The sequence below is a fragment of the Sminthopsis crassicaudata genome, chromosome X (assembly GCF_048593235.1).
Source record: "Sminthopsis crassicaudata isolate SCR6 chromosome X, ASM4859323v1, whole genome shotgun sequence".
NCBI classification, from domain to species: Eukaryota; Metazoa; Chordata; class Mammalia; order Dasyuromorphia; family Dasyuridae; genus Sminthopsis; species Sminthopsis crassicaudata.
The window spans coordinates 69,742,623-69,763,220 of record NC_133623.1 but is presented as its reverse complement, the minus strand read 5'-3'; the positions used below and the strand labels follow the sequence as shown (position 1 = coordinate 69,763,220).

The following is a 20,598-nucleotide window of genomic DNA, read 5'->3' as shown; positions in this document are numbered from 1 at the left end:
GAGCCCGTCAGCGTGTCCGAGGCAGGACCTGGGGGGGGGGGAGTAAGGAAGGAGAGCTGCAAGTTCCCAGGTTTGAAGTGGCCCCGGCCCCAGGAGATATCTCAGCCCCAGAGAGAAGGAGCTAGCGGAGCAAGGGGAGGCCCGGGAGATTTAAGGAGTGATGCTCTCATCCCATGGGGAAGCAGCAGCATTGGGGCTCCCTTGGAGGAGGAAACGTCATCTCTCTATTTGTTATGATGAGAATCTGCAGGAGAATGAATGCATTTCACATTGGGAGACATGGGATGGTGAAAAGCCAAGGAGTGCAGGGCCTGCAAAGCTAGGGAGCCCCTGCCCTGAGCCAACCCTCTGAACCCCTGCACAAAGGAGAAGAGACACTGGCCTTGGAATCAGACTTTTTTTTCCCAGCTCAAATGTGGCCTCAGGCACTTAATTGCTGGGTGACCCTGAGCAAGTCACTTCAACTTGCTTGCCTCAGTTTCCTCATCTGTCAAATGAGCTGGAGAAGAAAATGGCAAACCACCCCAGGATCTTCTCTAAGAAAACCCCAAATGGAGCCAGGCAGAGTCAGACATGACTGACCAACCGCCACAACAGTGAAGAGACAGATAGGAGCTCAATGGACAGAACCTGGTGACACCCCGCCTGGAGGAGTCCCTTTGGGTGCAGCTACACTACATGAGAGAGTACATAGAATAGTGGAGGACGGGAGCAGGGGCATAAATAGGAATGTGTGACTGATGTGGCTGATGTAGATGCCACATAAGGTTTTTTAGGCCCAAGAAACTCTGGGGTCTGGTCCTGATGATGTTCTTTAGGCACCAGAAAGGCTGGGCTCCCGTCCTGTGAAGGATTTGTAAGGACCATTCTCTTTGATAACAGGAAGGTTTCTCTATGGGAAGAGGTTAGAGACAAAGTAAGAGGTACAACAGACACCACGAATGGGAAATGTGAAGTAGAGTGGAAGAGCGTATAAAAGAGAAATTTCCTAGTAGAACTCACAAATACCCAGTAGAAAGGGGCACCCCATGAAGTGGGGGCATGCCCTTAGCTGTCAGGCTAAATCTGGCAGTTGGCTGTCAGGAGAAGTGGGGTTGGAAGCACAGTGGGGTTAGGAGTGGCACCATGTAGCAAAGGAGAGAGGAAGACACCCCAATAAAGAGTGTCATGGAGGACTGACCCAAAGGAGGGCAGTGAGTATGGCAGGGACCCTGAGTAGATTTCTAGGGAAAATTTAATCTCGGGGACATGATTGGGATCTCTGACAGGACATAGCGGGGTGAGGCTGCTCATGACTTCCATGCCGTGTTGGCCAAAGGGGTTTGACATGACTTGGATTTCTGACTGGACAAACTCCCCAGAGGCAGGGGCCGTGGAGCTAAAGTGATCTCCATCAGAGCCTTCTCCTTGCCTGCCCCAAAGAATTTCATCAAAGCTCCAATTTCTCTGTGCCAACCCGACCCACCATTCAGGACCTCATCATGATGTGCTGGTACTTAAAAGGAGTTAGCAGTGGGGTGGGTGACCTCTGTAATTTCAGAAAGGAAAGAGTCTATGGGGGAGTGAGGTAGAAGGCTGATTGCTGAAAGAGGAGGGAAGGAAGGAGGTCTCACTTTGGAGGTGGAAAGGAGTTCATTGACAACTGCTTCTATGGGGGAAGAAAAATGGTTAGAAGATGAGGGCCTGATACTGAATAAAGCTTGAGGGCTTTGGTGCTTCAAAAGTCTACTTGTTCTATATTGGGAGGGAGGAGTTGGGATCCCTGGGGGCCACTGGAGTCAGGAGGACTAGGGTCCATGGGCACTAGGAGGAGATCTCCAGCCAAATGTAGAACAATGGTCAACCAGAAATTGTATAGACAAGTTGTAGTCTGCATTGTTAAAAAAAAAAAAAAAATTCACAGGAAAGGGGCCCTACCATGGGAAAGTGTAAAAATGGACATTTTTCTGGGAGGCAAAATGGAAAAGGGGAATCTTTGGGCTAAGCCTACAGGGCAGTGGCAGAAAATCACTAGAACAGAGAGTCTAGAATGGATACCTTCATATCTTTGATTACAGAAAATAAAAAAACCCAGATAATTAGAGGGGTCATAAATCAGAGACTGAGAGTCTAATGTAAATGAAAACAGAAAATGGATTATGAAGAGAGGGAAAGAAATAATTTTTTGGAAAGGGATACAAAAACTGAATGAAAAAAAACAAACAAACGCCTGATGTACTGGGCAAGAAACACATTGAAAAACAAAGATACATGCAAAATATAACTTGGGGAAGGGAGGAAATTGGTTTTATTTTGTAGGAGTTGCCATCCTACTTTTAGAAAAAAACAAAAAGAAATATTCAAAAACTAAAGAGAGTTTATTATGTTGAAAGGAACCATAGACAACAAACCACTATCATTAGTAAACTTAATGCTCCAACAGTCTAAGCATCCGCATTCATAAAGGAAACATTCATTTAGCTTCGAGAAGACATAGGCAGTAACACAAAAAATAAGGGAGACTTCAGTGACACTTTCAGTTTGGATAACTCTAACAAAAAAAGTAAACAAAAGGGACAGCGTGGAACTGACAAATTTCTGGAGTTAAAAGATGTATGGCATATTCCAAATGAAATTACTAAATAATATACCTACTTCTATGTGTCACAGAACTTTTATAAAAATTGATAAATTGGGTAAAGATTGCAAACAGAATTTTAAAAAGGCAGATGGTGTTTTTCTGGGCATATAGCAAAGTTCTGTTGGTTTTTTTTTGTTTGTTTTGTATTCTTTTCTGTTTTTTGTTTTTTCTTATTCTGTTTTTAAATAATATAAATAAAAATTTTAAAAGGCAGATGAAGAAATTAAATGGATTCTGTATAAAACTAGTTAACATAAAGTGATTCTAATGTCTATGATTACTGACTCAATTCTGTAATTGATTCTATTCCATATTATTGCCACATTTTGTATGATTGCCCAAGTCACCTTTCTTTGTCCCTTTGCTTAGGACATAAGTTTAGAAGTTCAGTTTTCTCGCTAATTTTTGTCCCGTTCTTGCCTCAAGGAAATTTGTTGTCCGTGTGGGATACAAATGAACATCAAGGGGTCAAGATCATCTGATTTCTTATTCAAAGCAGTCTGGGCTAAAATCTAACCTTGAAAGTGGACTCGAACATTGGACATTTCTTTGTCACATTAGGGAAGGAAGGAGTTGTTGCTAGTGCCTTGTTCCCAATTCCCAACTAATAATGTCTTCATCCCCATAATGCTGCCAGCCCTGTAACCAGTTGCATTATTTGTCCTCACCTACCCAGTTCTATTTTTTGTTCTATGCTAATAAAAAGGAGCTCTGTCTCCTCTGGGTGAGGGGCCTAACTGAGGTGGCCATTTGATGTCCTTTGTCAACAGGTCCATGCCCTGCTAAGGAATTGATAAAGCTCAGAATTCCTCACCTCAGTTTACTTTTATTAATGCTTCAAGATGAAAAAAATATCTAACACATCCTTTTTGGACCATAATGCCATAAACTTAGTAAGTGGGTTAGTCACAAATAAAAGATGCAGACATAACTGGAGATGTACCAGTGAAATCTTAAATGATGACTGGATCCAAAAAGAAATAGAAACAATTACTTCGAATATAAAAGAAAATGGCAAGGCGGAGTCAGCATAGCAAAATTCCAGGGGGACAAGGAAGCCGCCATAGGTGTGGGGAGCAGGGGAGGGAAATCGCATCCCTATTATCATATATGACCAAAATGACAAAACCAATGAGGTTTCAAAGTCCTAAGGGGCAGAGTCAGCACCCCAGCTCTGCCGCTCCCTCGCTGTGTGACCTTCAGCAGATCTCTGCCTCAGTGTCAACAGCTGCCAAATATCATAATGGGACCAGATGCTCTCCAATGTCCCAGCCATTTCTGATCTTCTGTCCTGTCATGTTCTGGTCCCTTCAAGAGTCAGTAACTCTGTGCTTTTGGTGTCCACAAGTACTTCTTTCTGCCTGCTACTCCTGTCATCTCATCAGCAAGGGCCTTTTCCATCCTCCCCCCCCCCTTTTCATCCCCAGTTTATCTACAGGTTTCAGGAAGCAACCTTGGCTAATTGGAATCACCCAGCTCAGCTGCTCTGGATGGAGGAGAGAGAGATTCAACCTCTGGGCCCAGTGGGAAATGCTGATGTGATCAGGAGACCCAGAGTCTGGGGGCTGGGAGAGAGGAGGCCAAGAATCACAGTGAGCCTCATAATTGGAGGCTGCTTGGGAGGTGCAAGGGGCAATAGATCCCCTAGATCTGAGGGAGGACTAAGGTTGCAGGAGTCATGGACAAAGGGGTGTGAGTACAGAGAGGAGTTCTTCCCCGTGGGTGGGTTGTTGGAGGAGAGGGCGTGTCAGCTGTGGGGGGAGCGGGAGGATGGTCTCTGTTCTGTCCTGGGTGTCTGGCATAGGAGGGTGGAAGCCTGAAATAAGGGCTCTGTCTGTGGCCCCTGTGGCCTCTGGGTCTACCTGGCATGCACGGGAGGCTTGCCTTGGAAACATTGCAGAGGGAGGGAGGTACAGTGGTGGGGGCAGGGGGCAGTGACTGATGTCAGCTGGTAAGAGGCTCAGGAAGGAAGCCGCCCTCCACTGACACAGGCTGTGCACCAAGGGCCGATGTTGGGGAGCATCACCCAGCCCTCACCTCCCAGAGCCCTCCCTAGGACAGGCCTATAAACCATGGAGGCTGGAGAGTTCGTGGGTGGGGGAGAGCTGGGAAGGGGGAGGAAGGAGGGAAAGAGCTCCCTGGTGATAACTGCTCCTCTGTGTGCCCTGTATGGCCGCTGGTGCCCAGCAAGGTGACCTTTCTGCCAGGGCTCCCAGGCCCCAGCCTGATGGAGGGAGCCCGAATCCTGCTCCATTCTGACCCTTATGCCTTCCAATGGTGGGGGACAGTCCTCTCCAGACCCCCGTGTCCGCAGGGTGGACTCCCTGTTCTAGGGACTTTACATGTTTGAAAATTCCTGACTTTTTCTTAGAAAGAAAATTGCAGGGAAGTGGGAGAGTGCTGCCTTGTCTAGCTAGCTTTTTTCTCTTCCCTTCCCTCCCCTTTTCTGCTATCACACTCTCATCTTTCTGCCTCAGCACCCCTGAGCTTCCCCTGTTCCTATCCTTCCAGTTACATTGGTAGACCCAGCTCCTTGTAGATTAGGAGACCCATCTGTTAAATTTGCAGTGTGAACATTTACTCCTTAATCATGCCATAAATCAGTGTTCATTTATTTGTAACCCAGTCCCAAAGCTCATGGGTAGAAAGCAGTCACATGGGATTAAGAAGTGAGCAGCCAGCATGGAGTTAGTAAAAGCAAGAGAGATATAGCTTTAGTCTCCAACTTTGAGAGAAAAATCGAAGAGTTTCACTCCACTTCTGGCTGCTGAAGGAAAAGACTGACAAGATATGGGAGCCTGTGGCAGTCTCCAACATTTCTGTATTACCCTTTGGGTGAGATCGAACACTCTCTCGGTTGACTAAGATGTCTCACTCCCCCCAAAAAGAGCCCCTTTAGTCTATTGTTCACTGTGTGTGTGTGGTCACCTATGTATTCCCCTATGTACCCTTTTTCTTATTCTCTTTTGCTACTGATTTGGATAAATAGGTTTTCCTCTGCTATGTGTGTTCATCGTGAAAGCTGCTGTTTGGTGAGAAGGGAGTCAAGCCTTGGTTATAAAGCTTGGCACCCTCCTTTTCCCTTTATGAACTTGTAATCAGAGATTTAGCTTGAACTTGAAAACTACCTCCTCAAACTATTCCAGGCAGCAGATAGAATCATTCCGATCCAGCAGGCCTCCTCTCTCAGGAGACTAGAGTGGCCCCCAGCTCCGACTTCCTGCTTTCTCTCCTGGCAGGAATCAAAGTATACCTTGGAGAAGGACAGGGAAGAAGAGGATCATGATGTCAAGTTTGACCAGTAAAATGGCGTCCCCTATTCACAATGTATTGTTTGGTTGTTTGTCTAGGCTTAAGAAAGTGATGGCAAAAATGAGAATAACGGGGATTCAATTGAGTAGCATACAGTGTATACAGGTTTTTGAGCAGCAGGTGCAAGTTATCAAAGAACTTCTGGCTCTTGGCCCATCCGTCTTCCAGCTCTTTACCACTAAGTAAGGGAGACAGGACTCTTCCTCTTCTGTTACCAGGGAAGGCACATCCTCAAGTCAAGGTGGAGAACCCTGCAGCCTCCTTCAGAGGAGGCAACAGAAGGAAGGGAGTATCTCTAGCACTTGTTGGAAGGGAATAGTTCTGGCCCCTCTTCTCTCTACCTCTGTGTGTATGTGTGTGTGTGTGTGTGTGTGTGTGTGTGTGTGTGTGTGTGTGAGAGAGAGAGAGAGAGAGAGAGAGAGAGAGAGAGAGAGAGAGAGAGAGAGAGAGAGAGAGAGAGAGAGATTTCCCTGTCTAGCTGTGTAGGTGACTTAGCTAGGGTGATTTCAGGTTGCATGAATATAAGCACACCACGGAGTCCGGGGTACACAATAGAGGTCCAGTCTTGGAGTCAGGGAGATCTAGTTCCATGTCCTGCCTACTGGCTTGGCCATGTCACCGTGAGTAAATGGTGACCCCTCTGTGTCCCAGGCAACTCCCTATTCCCTGGCTGATTGACATGAGCAGCAGGACAAGCTGGAGGGCCCCCTCCCACCAGTGAAATCCCAGGGCTGGATAAAATTTCCATGCCCGGAATAACTGTAAACTTAGCCCTGTGGTCCTGGCCAGACCACGCCTAGAATGCCGGGCTCACTTCTGGGATCCACATTTAGGAGGGTGAGGGGACTGAAATCCTCTCCCAGGAGAAACGGATGGAAGGAGGAGGATCATGGGGTGGAAGGAGCCCCGATGTGCAATCACATTGAGAACCCACTTTCTGGGGGACTGTGGGCACACCACTGAACCTCCCTCCCTAGGCCCGTCTGCTCTGGTTTAATGGACCCTGTCACCTCCAAATTCCCTGAATCTCAGGGGCTGCCTTTCCCTCTGAGAAGAGAAGCAGCAGGGGCAAGGAGAGCTGTTCTCCTGGACCTGAAGGTCTGCCAAAGGGCGACGGGATCAGACTTTGTGGGGCTTCGGAATGAAACTAGAATCAAAGGGAGAGACAAAGCGCCTGGAACACAGTAGGTGTTTCGCAAATGCTTCTGGGATTGAGGGATTAGAGGACTGATTACAGGAATTCAGGTTTGTCTCAGCATATTGATAAACTGAGTTTTCCAAAGTGGGATGACCCAAATTGAGACTTCCTGAAGTCCTATGACTGAAGGACTACAAGCAGAGATTGGCACTGCTTTGATGGGAGGAATTGTGGGGAGAGACATCTCTATTTTAATCTTCTCTCTTAGAAAATTGGAAACATCTCTTTCAAGAGCAAATACACAAATGCTCTTGCTCACACCTTCTTCATATGAGACCTAGTGCTGGGCCCTAGGGAGTGTTCTCAGGAGGACTTTGTGCTATCTGTGGGGCCCTTTCTGTCTCATCTTCATGAGCTCCTAACTGCCAGATCTCTTTTCTGCCTTTTTCTTCTTAGAAGGACATCATTTATTTAATTTCTGCATGCTGTTTGTTCCCAGGGGTCTTTAGGACACCAGTATCTTGCCTCTGGTTGGGCCAGACTTTTTTCTCCATGTCCATGCTCTGTGGTTCCCCTCCTTTGAGAGGTATGTGAAATCCCTTCTCATATCTCTTGCTCCCATTCCCACCTGTCCCTGCCCTTCTCTTGCTGGCCTAGGGCTCATTTTTCACTTCACTTCCCAGCTCTCCTCAAAAGCCTAGTGTTTCCTGGCACCTGTTGGTGGCTGTATTCAGTTTTCTGCCATCTCTCAATAGTGCTGAAATCTCTTAGTTTCCTTCCTTTCCTTTCCTGTTTGCAAGATAGAGACTTTTGGGGATAATAACCATAAGGTAAAGAAGGCCAGAACTATTCCTATTTTACATATGAGCAAACTGGGGCTAAAAGAAGTTAATAGGTAGGAAGGGCAGGGACCTGCATGTGAGAGTGTGAAAGAAATTAAGTCAGGACTGTTGGAAGGAAGGGTCCCCATCACCACTGAGCCCTCCCTACCCTTCCCATTCACTGTTCTGTATATACATAGTACTTTATAGTCCACAGAGAACCATCCCATATTACAAACAACATTTTAAAGAGGAGAAAAAGAAAATTCAATGAACTAATCAATACTTTGATAATGTCCAAAAATATAGGCAATGTTTTATGGGAGTGGGCCTTTTACTCCTGGAAATGAGTAGCCAGGCGAGTCCTCTTCTACCTCGTAAAGGTCATACTTCTCAGTAATTATTATGTATTTTTGTTTTGTAATAATTACAAGTGTACAAGTTGTCTTCAGGATTGTGTTTGTGTCTGTCTAGAAATGTAGGTATAACCTGGAGCACAATAGAGGCCTAATACATGTTTGTTGATTGATTTATTGCTACTAAATATTATAACACAGTAATTATAGCACCAGGTGGTGACATCTGGTGGTCAGAAATGATGTTGAAGAATATTATAGTATTGTCTTTCTTTGACATCTAGTGGTCAAAAAGCGATACTGAATAGCGTTGCAGTTTCTGGGAATTTCATAAATATTATACTTTTAATTGGCAATCTCGTGCCGTTTCTGATATTATATTCTGACACTTTCCAAACTGTACTTTTATTCGATTTTTGCCATGTCACAGCTCCTCCTGCTTAAAGAAAGCAGTACAGAGCCAATTGGAATTGTGAATTTAACAAATGAAGTATATTTCTTTGTTTAAATAGAAATTCAGATCAAAATGGTCTTTTCAACTCTCCATCACATCAAAGGTTATCTGATACAGGATAAAAGTTCATAGCAGTGGAGACCCTCTAGTTTCATCCTACAATGAACATTTTGGGCTGATCAAATATTAATGTTACCCACCCAAAAGAGCCAGAGAAAATAAATACCAAAGAGAAAAAATGTTTGATCTTAGCTTTAAAGGAAATTGATGAAATCTCTCTATCAAAACTTTGTGGAAACTTTACCAGTATTGAATCAGGCATGTAGGTCAATATTTTCCTAGGGTCCCAAGGCAAGAAAAAGAAAAAGCAATATCCTTGGAATATATAAAATCAGATAGTAAATAGTTATAGTTAGAATCAGTGTTCTCAGTAGTTGAGATAGGATTAGAATTCGTCTCCTCTGCCTCCAAATCTCTCCTTCCTGTCACTGTGTGCTATGCTCTCTAGCCTTCTCCAGCTGTCGTACTCCATTCTGATCAAAGTATTCTCTCATTGTCTTTCTCTGTCTCTGTTGTTGTTGCTCTCCATCCTGTCTCTGTGTCTGTGTCTGTGTCTCTCTCTGTCTCTGTGTCTGTCTCTCTGTCTATGTGTGTGTGTTTCTCTGTCTCTGTTCCACCCCTCTATTTCCATCTCTCTCCCTCTTCCTTCTCCCCTCTCTTTTTATTCACTACCAAGCTTCTCCAATGTATTCTAAATATGGTGCTTCAATTTCCTCCCTATTTCTTTAAGCTCCTAAATGTGTGCAACTCTAGAACTGAAAAGGACCTCAGAAACCATCTAGTCCTATTTTACAGAGAAAGAAACAGAGGTAAAGGAGGGCAAATTATAGCCCACATCATGCATAAGATTTTAGACTGAGATCTGGAAGGGAACTCAGAGATTATTTATTCTAACTGTTCATTTTACAGAGGAAAAACTAAGGTACAGAGAGGTTCTGTGTAGGAACCAAGTTTAGCCAACATTTTCAAGGGAGTGGTTCCCCTTTTCTTTTCTCCTCCCTCACCCCTTCATAAAGCCCAGCCCTGTGCTGAACAGGCAATAGGGGCTCAATAAATACAGTCTCTTTTTCGAGAGTGGAACAAATTCAAAATCTAATAAACAAGAAATTTATAATTCAGATTTGATTTATAATAAACTCAATATTTTTTCACTGTTTTCGAGCCTAAGCATTTCTTTCAGAATTGTCCTAATGCCTCCATATAGACAAAGATTTTCCTTCTCCTGTGTGACTTAAACATATCAAATATGGTCCCGTGGATAATATGAGGGGTTTGGGGCCAATCAATCAAGAAATCTCTGAACCTCTCTCTCATGCCAGATCTTGCTGTGGACATTAGAACAAAATACTCAGGGAAAATTTACATCAGCTCTTTAATAAGTCTAAAAAATTTACAGTCAATGATCCTGTTACCTGGCAGGAAAGGGCAACTGAGTCTGTTTTATTATTCTGTTTTACCTGTAGGAAGAATGAGTTTTTTTCTGGGAAGGGATTATCATGGATCACAGTTTCATAGAATCTTTTTGATCTTTGATGACTTCATTTGACAAGTTGATGTCTCTTATAGAAATCCTCAAACTTGTGGATCTGGGTGAAAAGGAGATTGTGTTTTCCCATCAGATTCTAGTAGACAGAATGTATGTGTGTGTGTGTGTGTGTGTGTGTGTGTGTGTGTGTGTGTGTGCGCGCACACACACACACACGCGTGCAACCATTATTGGATTTGGTTGTTTCCATGACAGGATATAAGGGGAGCATCTTTGATGCTGAAATGATTTTTATATCTGTTGATATAAATTAAGCTGCTATATAAATCCTTTCAAACCACTCATTTTAGCAAAAAACAAAATTGGAGTAAAAGAATCCATTCATTCAGGATTGAGTGTTATTTTATTCGGGCCAATTTCTACATATTAAAAGTTTATTAAAGGAAACTTTAAATTTGGGGGAATTTATTTTATTTTTAACATTTAAAAAGAAACCAATGCCTTATATTTCTGGTTTTGTAACTTGTAGAAAGATGAGAGTAGCTTAATGAGATGAGAATATAGGAAGAAGCAGGATTATGTATATACCACACTGAATTTCAAGTCAGGATGACATGTGTTTAAATCCTGTTTCAGATTTACTAGCTGTGTAATAGTAATAATCTTTTTTTGGCACTTAGTATGTGTCAGCTACTGTGCTAAATGCTTTACCATCATTATTTGATTTGATTATCACAAATAAGAGGTAGATGATTTCAAAACAAGTTATTTCCCCTCACTGGACCTAAGGTTCCTCCTCTATAAAATGAGCAACTTGGGACTAGATGGTATCTGGGGTCCCTTCCAACTCCAGATGTAGAACAATGATTCTTGGAACCCATTTAAGACTTTAAAGGAATAACTGGGCAGAGGGAGATTTACACAAGTGTACCCAGACTATATATCTGAAAAGCTTAGAAGTATCTGAAAGGGCAGAGACAGAGCAGAGACAAAGAGAAAAAGAAAAACATAGAGAGAAAGAGACAGAGAGATGGCTAGATAGCTTTGTTCAGAATGGAGCATCACAACTGGAGAGGGATGGATAACATAGTTCAGGGGCAAGAAAACTGGATTTGGAGGTAAAGGAGCTGAATTCAAATAAAAACCCTACTACTGAGGGCAATGACTATAGCTATAATTTCACTTACTATTTGCTTTTATATACTCCCAGGATTATCATTGTTGTTGCTGTTATTCTCCTCTTCCTTTTCCTCTTCCTCTTTCTCCTCCTCCTCGTCTTCTTCCTTTTTCTCTTTCTCCTTCTCTTTTTTCTTCTTCCTAGCTCTGATCACTTATCCATTTATTTACCCATATTTCTGACATTGATACTATTTTAGTCACATTTTTGATAATTCTTTCATAAATTTCCTCCAAAATTGAGATCAGACATTGTTTGCTATTTATCTCCTTCAAGTTTGACTCTTTGGAGTAGGCAATAGCAATCACATGATATTGCAATCAGATGAAATTATGTGTAATCATAGGTTACTTGGTTAACATATACATTATAGAGTGAAATCAGTTTTCATTGCTTTGAAATCTTATCCTTTATCAAATGGCATTTAATAAATAATTATAATATCAATGATTTATTTTGAGTTCCTATTTTTACTGACAGAATTCATTACTTAATTCCTCTTCATAAATTCGGAGCTTCATTTAAGTCCAATCTGTCTCCCAGGAATGAGCAGTCACATCAGTTAAAATTCAATTAAAGTAGATTCTAGAATAAGTCAGAATATAATATTAGGAGATGGACACAAGATAGCCTAAAAGTGGCCACAACATAATGTTGCCGTTGACCTTTTCTATTCTTTGTCTGTTCTAAAACTTTCAGTAAACTGCAGTATCTTTCCTGACCACTAGACATCACCAAAAGATTATGCTATGTTCCTTAATGGCAACTAAATTGGTCAACACTCATTTATTAAATAACTGGTGGTAGTTAGTCCTGGAGGACATTTTGCATAGATATGCAGATAGGAGTTGATGTGCCATGTGTGAAGATCAGCTAGCATTCAAATTTAGCTGAATAGTAGAACACATGAAAGGGAATATTATATAGTAAGGATGAAATGATAGTCAAGGTTTAATGAGGTTTAAATGACAAAAAGAAGCATTTGTATTTGTTCCTAGATCTACTCAGGAGTCACTGGACTTTATTGAACAATTAAACAGTTTGGTTTATTAAGCGGTGCTTTAGGGATATAACTTTGACAGCTGAGTGGATGATGGTATAGAAGGAAATGCTTGATACAAGAAGTTCAACTTGGCTATTGCAATAGCGATGAGATTGAGTGCATAGACAGAAGAGGATGAATGCATGATACTTTGAGGAGTTAGTTATGACAAAACTTAGTAACTTATTGGATATAAAGTCCGAAGAAGAGTTAGGATTATGGGATAGAGCTAGTGGGCAGGAACAGAAGTAAAGGCTTGTGTCCCTCAGCTTTGGTTGATTGATTACATTGGATATTGCATTCATGATTAGCACAACATAGAACATAGAACAACATAGAAAGGTTTGGGCAGTGGGCAGCAATTTAGTTAGTGATAGGGTTCCGTGTCAAAATATACTTGCTGCAAAAAGGAAGGATCCAAATATTAACTACGGGGTAAGGAAAATGGAATTATAACTGTACCTAATTAGCAAATTTGTGGGACTTTGGATAATAGAAGCCAGGCATGAGAGAGTGCAGCCATGGACTTTTGTAGTTTTTTTCTTTCACTTCCCTTGTCCTATCATCCTGGACTGCTTCACCATAACCTTTGTCACCTGGGAAACTCAACATAGTAAGTGGCTGAAGTGAGATCCATTGGCTACATCTCTGGACACGTTAGATCAATGTAAATATAATGACATTTGGGTTGAGGATTTTGGTGGCTGATTATAGAAAGCATCTGAGCCACTTTTCTCAAGAGCCTATGCCAGACTAGGGTAACAAAACCCATAGCTTTCTCCTTGACCATGTCCTGTTTTGTTATCGTCTTAAGGGACTTTTCTATTTCTCCGCTGCTATTCATCTCAGAGCAACTGGAAGTGTTGCCTAGGACACAGACACATCTTTCACTACCTAACAGATAACTCAGGGCAATACACTGATCTAAAATCATCAATGTCAGGTAGTTAAAACCTTTTATTTCCTCCTAGGTAATAATGACCTTATCCATTCCATTGGCTATAAGGGCTGTGGTTGACTGAAAAGTTGCAGATTATATATTCTATCTCATAAGCCTCTAAAATAGGAAGGCCCTGACTGGGGAACCCAGTATCTTGAATAACTCTTGGAATATTGACCTATAGACCCTATATAACCAATATACTCAGGATTCAAGGGGCCCTTGCATATAGTAAATGGCCTCTCCTCCATACTAATGGTGCTATCCTTGTTAGGGACTGGGGCAGGAGGAATATATATATATATATATATATATATATATATATATATATATATATATATATATGATTGTATTAGGTACTGGCTAAAATAGAGTTCTTACTTTAAAACTAGTATCTGGAGAAGAGAATGTTCATGCAATTAGGGGACCTCTAACACAATTAAAAAGCTCTGGGACTGAACACTTACAGAGATGGGAGCAATTTGTTGCATAACCACAAGAACTGTTTCAGTTCTGACACTAATTTTCTTCCAAAATGTAGAGCCATGAGTAAGGGAAAGGGAGCACAATGAATTATGATATTGCCAAACACTTCAGAAATGCCATTTGTAAAGCTGAATAAACAAGTGATACATCCATTGCTATTCATTGTATTCAAACCCTTCATTTGGCCCCAGGTCAGTGGTCTCATGGGCTGACATATTATGAGTTTGGCTCCTGACTTGAGATTCATAACTTAGAGGCTAATTCCTGCTCCTGCTTGAGGGAATGGACACAGGGGGGAGTTAAATGGAAAGCCTTGGATCTATCCATCTGGTATTCCTGGGGCTGAATAGCACAATCAGCAGGCCATGGATATCGTAGTATAGGCAACCAGTCTCACTAGTGTATTCTGGTTTTATGATAGAGCCCCCTGAAGAGCTCAGGTCAGGCATAACCCAGTAGTATCAAAAAATTTATTAGTATCTTCATGGTAAGGTGAGAGTGCTAAGCCAGTGGGATAGGTCATCAATTAAGTAAATCAAGGCAAAATAAAGAGCAAGAGGCAGAGGATGGCAAATGGGGTGTTCTCATTAGTAGTCAAGTACAATCCATGTTATTTGTAAGGAGACAGAAGCAGTAAAAGAGACACAGACTAAGCTCATAGTTCTCCTCCTTATTCCCTCAGTCCCCCATTCTTTATCTGTCCCTGATGTTCCAGTACAGTGACTTCTTATCCCATTAATCTGAACATCTCCTCTCCTTTCATTATTTTCAGAATATTACTTGTCAGGATAGCTACCATCTACTTGGGAACCTGCCTTTCACTCGGAATCTTTCCACTGTATTGGTTCACTTACCTCTGAGGATGTAGGAATAAGCATGAATTCTAATGTCTTAACAAGATATTTACTCCACAAGGAGTTCCTTAATTGCATATGAGGTGATTGGGAAAAATTCATGACTCTTGGTAGAGGAAATACACCTGCCATGTAAGAAGAGAGATTGTAATAAGATGACTGGGAGGGCAGCTATCCCGGGTGCAGATTCAAACTAATAACTTGGTTTAATATCAATTCCTATAATGCATACTGATTTGTGGGAACTGTTCCTACTGCCCATCTCATTGATAGATTAGTATCTCATGGATATGAATCCCTGGGGACTAGAGTGACTTGAGTTCCAGGGTTCAAAATTCCCCAAAATAACAAGTCTCTTCATGTGACCCCTGGATAATTATAGAGGCATAAGATCTTTGGTCCCATGGGAGATTTTATCTGGAAACCAAGACCTACCCTAATCTAGTTCGTTCACCATAAATGGAATGACATCAGGAGAGAGGCCTGAGTGCAGTGATGTGAAGGGAGAAGTTAGGTATTTTAAGGGATCATTTTCCTTTAGTCTTGGGACATGTTTTGGGAAACTTGTGTGTACACAGAGGTATCTTGTATGCTGGAGCTCCAAATAGGAGCAGTCTTTGCCCTTCCTTCTCTTTCACACTGCCCATCCCTTTGACCTTCAGCCTTAATGAAGCATATTTGTGTCTTCTTCTTCTTGAAAGGAATGCTAACCTATTACTAAATCTCTGTCCACGGCACCATTAATCTCAGCAAACCAGGATTTTGTTGGCAACAGATTTTCTTTGTATGTGATTGGACATAGAACATAGGTGACAATATGTTGTTTTTCATTTTTCCTTTCCAAAGAGGACTAATGACATCACAGAGTGATATTTTGCAAGTGAATTCGATTTAAACGAGGCAGAATTGTACAAAATTATCCACTTCACTCTCTCTTCCAGAGTCATCAAGGTCCATGGGCAAGATACAAGTCAAGAAGACCAGTGAAGGCTCACGATGCAGCGGATGACCTTGGCATCTCTGATGTCTGACCGAGCTCTAAGTACTCTACATCACTTGTGTCAGTTACCGCCATTGTTCTCATCTGCCCATTCCTGAGGGAAGCCTTCACATACTTGGAATAGACATCCCCTAACTTACTGAGGGGTCTGAGCCCTGTCAGTTATCCTCAATCTGGTTTATCCCATCTATAAAAATAGTTTTATTTGAGTTGTCTGATGTGCATGCTATAGCTCCTTGGAGCCATAGGAGAGAATTGAGTATCCAGTAGACACCAAAATTGGATGAGGTTCCTGGAAAGGAGGGGGAGGGAAGATATATGATAGAAACTTAATTGACTCAAATGACAGAAACTCAATTGGAAGGTAAATAACTTAAATAAAATTGACTAGTAAATGTGTCAGATATTTGTATTTCCCTCTCTCTCTTCCTCCTCTAATAGTCCAAGAAGCAGGGTAGGGCAAAAAGCGAGGATTCTATTGTGAGGGATGTAGAAGACCCTTACCCAAAATGACTACTCCGAGATCACTCAGTAGAAGGCAGAAAAGTTGTTTATTAGCTGTCCCATCACGAGATAAGGAAGAGAAAGCTAAAGAAGTAGGAAAGATGCACAGCTTTTATACAAGAGATTATATCATAAGTCAGAGAGCATTGAGAAGGGGAGGGGGAGGCATCTCATTGGTGGTCGCTATCTAGAGAGATTAGAATGGAAGGCTTCTGTTACAAAGGATTACATCACAAATTGGGAAGCATTGAGAAATAGGTGCCCTCTCCCCTTAATTGAATGTTAGACACAGGTGCCAACAGACCTTCAAAATTTAGATTACTAAGCTAACAGCATTCAACTAATAGTATAATAATATTGATAACATTGAATAGTGATAAATGTCATCATTTCAGATCAAGTAAATATATCTAAAGTTTCAGTAAATATTGGCTAACACACAACATACTTATGCAGGTCACAGAGACATAGAAATAATGAATAATAAAATACAGAAAAAGAATTTAAACATTCCTGGAAGTTCTTTACCTTACCTCTCCATTCCCCACCCTATCATTTCTGACTATCATTTATGCCAACTCATCCCCCAGATTCCTGAAGCCCTATAGAGCCCTACTAAGTATCGAGAATTCAGAATAACCTCAACTGTGTACTGGGTAGGAAGCACAAACAGAAATGAATGACAGCTGTGTGGATCTAGGGGGAGGGCAGGCTAGAGAACTACAAACTACATATTGATGTCCCTTCTAAGACCCTAACTTCCTAGTTTTTCCTTTATTTACTATATTCTCATGATCTTAAAACAGATACCCCATAGACATCTCAAAGTCAGCCTGTTAAAAATCAAACAAAAAACCTCATCAATTCTCTCTTCTTCCAAATTTCTCTATTACTGTTGAGAATTCCACTGTCCTCTCAGTCATCCAGATTTGTAGCCTCCATGTCCACCCCAGCTCCTCGCTCAAATACACCCCATGCATCCAATGTGTTGTCAAGTTCTGATGATTCCACCTTCATATATTCTTACATGCTTCTTATACTCTTGTATACTTCCCTTTTTCCACATGCCCAGCTACCACTATAATGAAGGAACCTCATACCTGGTCTGTTGCAATAGTCTTGTGGTTGCTTTGACAGGTAATTACTCACTCCTATCCATCCTCCACTCATCTCCCAAAGAGATTTTTCTAACATGCTGTTCTGAACCTCTCTGTCCCTGTCTGTCTCTGTCACACACATACCCTCCCCACACACACACACTCAACATACTCTAGTGGCTCCCTATCATTTCCAGAAAGAACAATCTTACTGTTACTATATATATAACCTTTTGATTTGGTTAATTCCATTCTTCATTACTGGATGCAAGTCTTTCCATGTTTTTCTAAATTTTTTATCACAATCATATACTATAACTTGTTTAGCCATTCTTGCTACTCTTGCATATATATATATATGTATATATATATATATATATATATATATATATATATATATGAGATAGTTGCTATTTAAATGTTTCATAGAATTCACTTGTAAATATTTTTTATCTGTGGAGGGAGAGTTCTGTCCACTTGGAAGCTCATTTATAGCTCCTTCCATTTTTTTTTTTTTTTTTACTATGATTGGGTATTTTAACGCTCTGTTTTTTGTTCTCTACATCTGGTGTTGTGTATTTTTACAAATTGGCAAATACCTGGACAAAATAGTTTCTAATCATTCCTTCCATGGTGTGCCCTTTCATTTATGATTCTGGCATTTGTTTTTCCTTTTTCAAAAATAATCACAATATACTGATCAACTATTCTGGGGAACAATCTGGAACTATGCCCAAAGGGCTATCAAACTGTGCAAACCCTTTGATCCAGCAGTGCTTCTACTGGGTCTGTATCCCAAAAAGATCTTAAAAAGGGAAAAAGACCCAAATGTGCAAAAATGTTTGTAGTAGCCTTTTTTGTTACTGGCAAGGAAACTGAGTGGATGCCCATCAGTTGAAGAAAGGCTGAATAAGTTATAGTCTATGAATGTGCTGAAATAGTATTGCTCTATATGAAATGATGAATGGGCTGATTTCAGAAAGTTCTGGAAAGAAATACATGAACTGATGTTGAGTGAAGTGAGTAGAACCAAAAAAAACATTGTACACGGCGATAAGATTATGTGATGATCAACTCTGATGGATGTGGCTCTCTTCAAAAATGGGGTGATTCGGACCAGTTCCAAGAGACTTGTGATGGAACAGAGGTCCATGGGGACTGAATGTGGATAATAACATAGCATTTTCACCTTTGTTGTTGTGTGATTTTGGTTTTGTTTTGTTTTCTCGTTTTTCCCCTTTTGATCTGATTTTTGTTGTTGTTGTTGTTCAGTATGCTAAATGTGGAAACATGTATAGAAGAATTGCACACGGTTTACCTATTACTTGCTGTCTAGGGGAGGGGGGAGGGGGAAGGGAGAGAAAAATTTGGATCACAAGGTTGTACAAAGGTGAATGTTAAAAAGTATCTTTGCATGTATTTTGAAAATAAAAAGCTATTATTAAAATGTTAGTCTTGAAAACTAATGTAATTTGGAAAATAAAATGCTATTGAATAAAAGTCACAGCAGCCAATGATTTGGCAACTTCCCTCTAGTTTGTTTGTTCGAAGCTCCCCGCCGCTTTCCCAATTTCAATTTTGAGTCTGCGCATCCTCCGAACTTCTCCTTCTGTGAAGCGGCTTCTTGGCCAGTTCGGTTTTTTGGCCGCGTCTGTTCTTGCTCTTTCCTTTTCCTGATGGAAGTGCTTAGGCAGACAAGGGGTACCCACGTAGGTCGAGCTTTGAGGAGTCCCCCCCAAATGTGGGCGCACGCGGTCCCCCCTTGTCACGATGGTATTGGATGAAAAGATAGACCGTGGCAGCGAGTTGCCCTTTATCCCCGCCCCGGGTTCTCTGTGATTACACTGGGGGAGGGAGGAGTACAGGGAGTGGACGCCCTTCTCAGGTAACTCTGCCCAGATAGTCTAAAGTCGGCCCCTTCACTATCGGGTGGGGTTCGCACGGGGTCCCAGGAGCAGCTTTCCCGGCCCCCCGGCACGCGCGAGTTGGGGCACACCCCCAGCCCCACCTCCACACGCCGCGGACTGACGGCTGGACCGCATCTAGTCCCGGCCCCTCCCTCCTATCGAGGCCCCGCCCCCTATCCTGCCGTGAGCTCCGCCCCCGGATCGCACCTCACTGGGCCCTGCCCCCGAGTTCTGTTTCCGGTGCTTCTAGCGTCCGCGGGACCCGCTTTCCTCCCCTCTTTCCCCGGGTCGGTCCACTTTTTGGTGGAAAGGAACTCGGGCTTTTCTCGGCTGAGAGACCCGAGCCCTTGCCCTGGGAGCGGAGGGAAACGCTGCTTCTGTCCCAGAACATCCCGTGAGGGCCTACGGCCCGGTCCGCCCATCCCCACTAGAGGTCGCAGGGCCTCCCAGCCACACGTGGGCGGTCAGCCCCGTCCCTCTCTTTCATTGGCCGAGATTAACCGAGCCTCCTGACTTGTCAGCGCATGCCTCGTTTCCTACTTGCGTCGGACCCTGCCTCCAGAAGTTCTTTCACCTCTCTCCCCCGCCCAAGATCCCCATTATCCAATGGGCGGGTTTCCCTGCATCGGTATGCGGCTGTGGGAGTGCGCGTGCGCGTATCTGTGTCTTTAAGTGTGCCCGTGCAACTCTTCTTCATCCTCCGGCTCCCCACAGCTAGGGTTGACCTCCTTGGTGCATTATTTTCGCCCCTCCCGCCCCCCACTTCCCTCGCTGGCGCCCCAAAGGTGGGAACTCGTGGTTTCCTCCATCCCTCTCCTCTCGGGGGCTGAGAGAGTGTCAGATACTGGGAGAGGAGCCAGAGTGGGAAACCATCCTTCCCAGTCCTCTCGGGACTTTCAATTGTCTATTGATTTTTATTCTATCCTCTCCTGGCAGACGCCTCCTAAACGGGACATTCCCATGTACATAATCAAGCTGTTTAAATTGGGGGTTACACATGAACCTGCAGACTTCTTCTTTGTGTTGCTTTAAGTCCATAATCAGTTTTAATAATTGTTTATAATAATACTTTTCAAAGGTGTCTGTGCTCCTTTCCTGGCTCTGCATTTATACCTCTCATTAAAAAAAAAAAAAAACCAGTTCAGTCATACTTGTTTTTTTCTCCTCCCTACTGTTCCTATCTCCCCTTGACCTTTCACTCCAACAGTCAAGTCCATTAGAAAAGAACCATAAAACAGAGAACTTTCAGCAGATAGGTATTCTCAAATAAGACAAATCCCCATATGGATCATTTATAAAAATGTTTGATAAAATATAACATCTTGAGCATATATATTCCCTTTG

At 42.4% G+C, this 20,598-nt stretch overlaps 1 long non-coding RNA gene across 4 annotated transcripts in view; it reads left to right on the top strand.

The window, feature by feature from the left end:
• Positions 1-19,043, top strand: part of LOC141548287 (uncharacterized) — a 124,584-nt gene extending 105,541 nt beyond the window's left edge. For all 4 annotated transcript variants that reach the window (XR_012483883.1, XR_012483885.1, XR_012483884.1 and 1 more), the window contains exon 5: positions 15,688-19,043. This is a non-coding gene — a long non-coding RNA (uncharacterized LOC141548287). The remainder of the gene's footprint in view (positions 1-15,687) is intronic.
• The last annotated feature ends 1,555 nt before the right edge of the window (positions 19,044-20,598 follow it).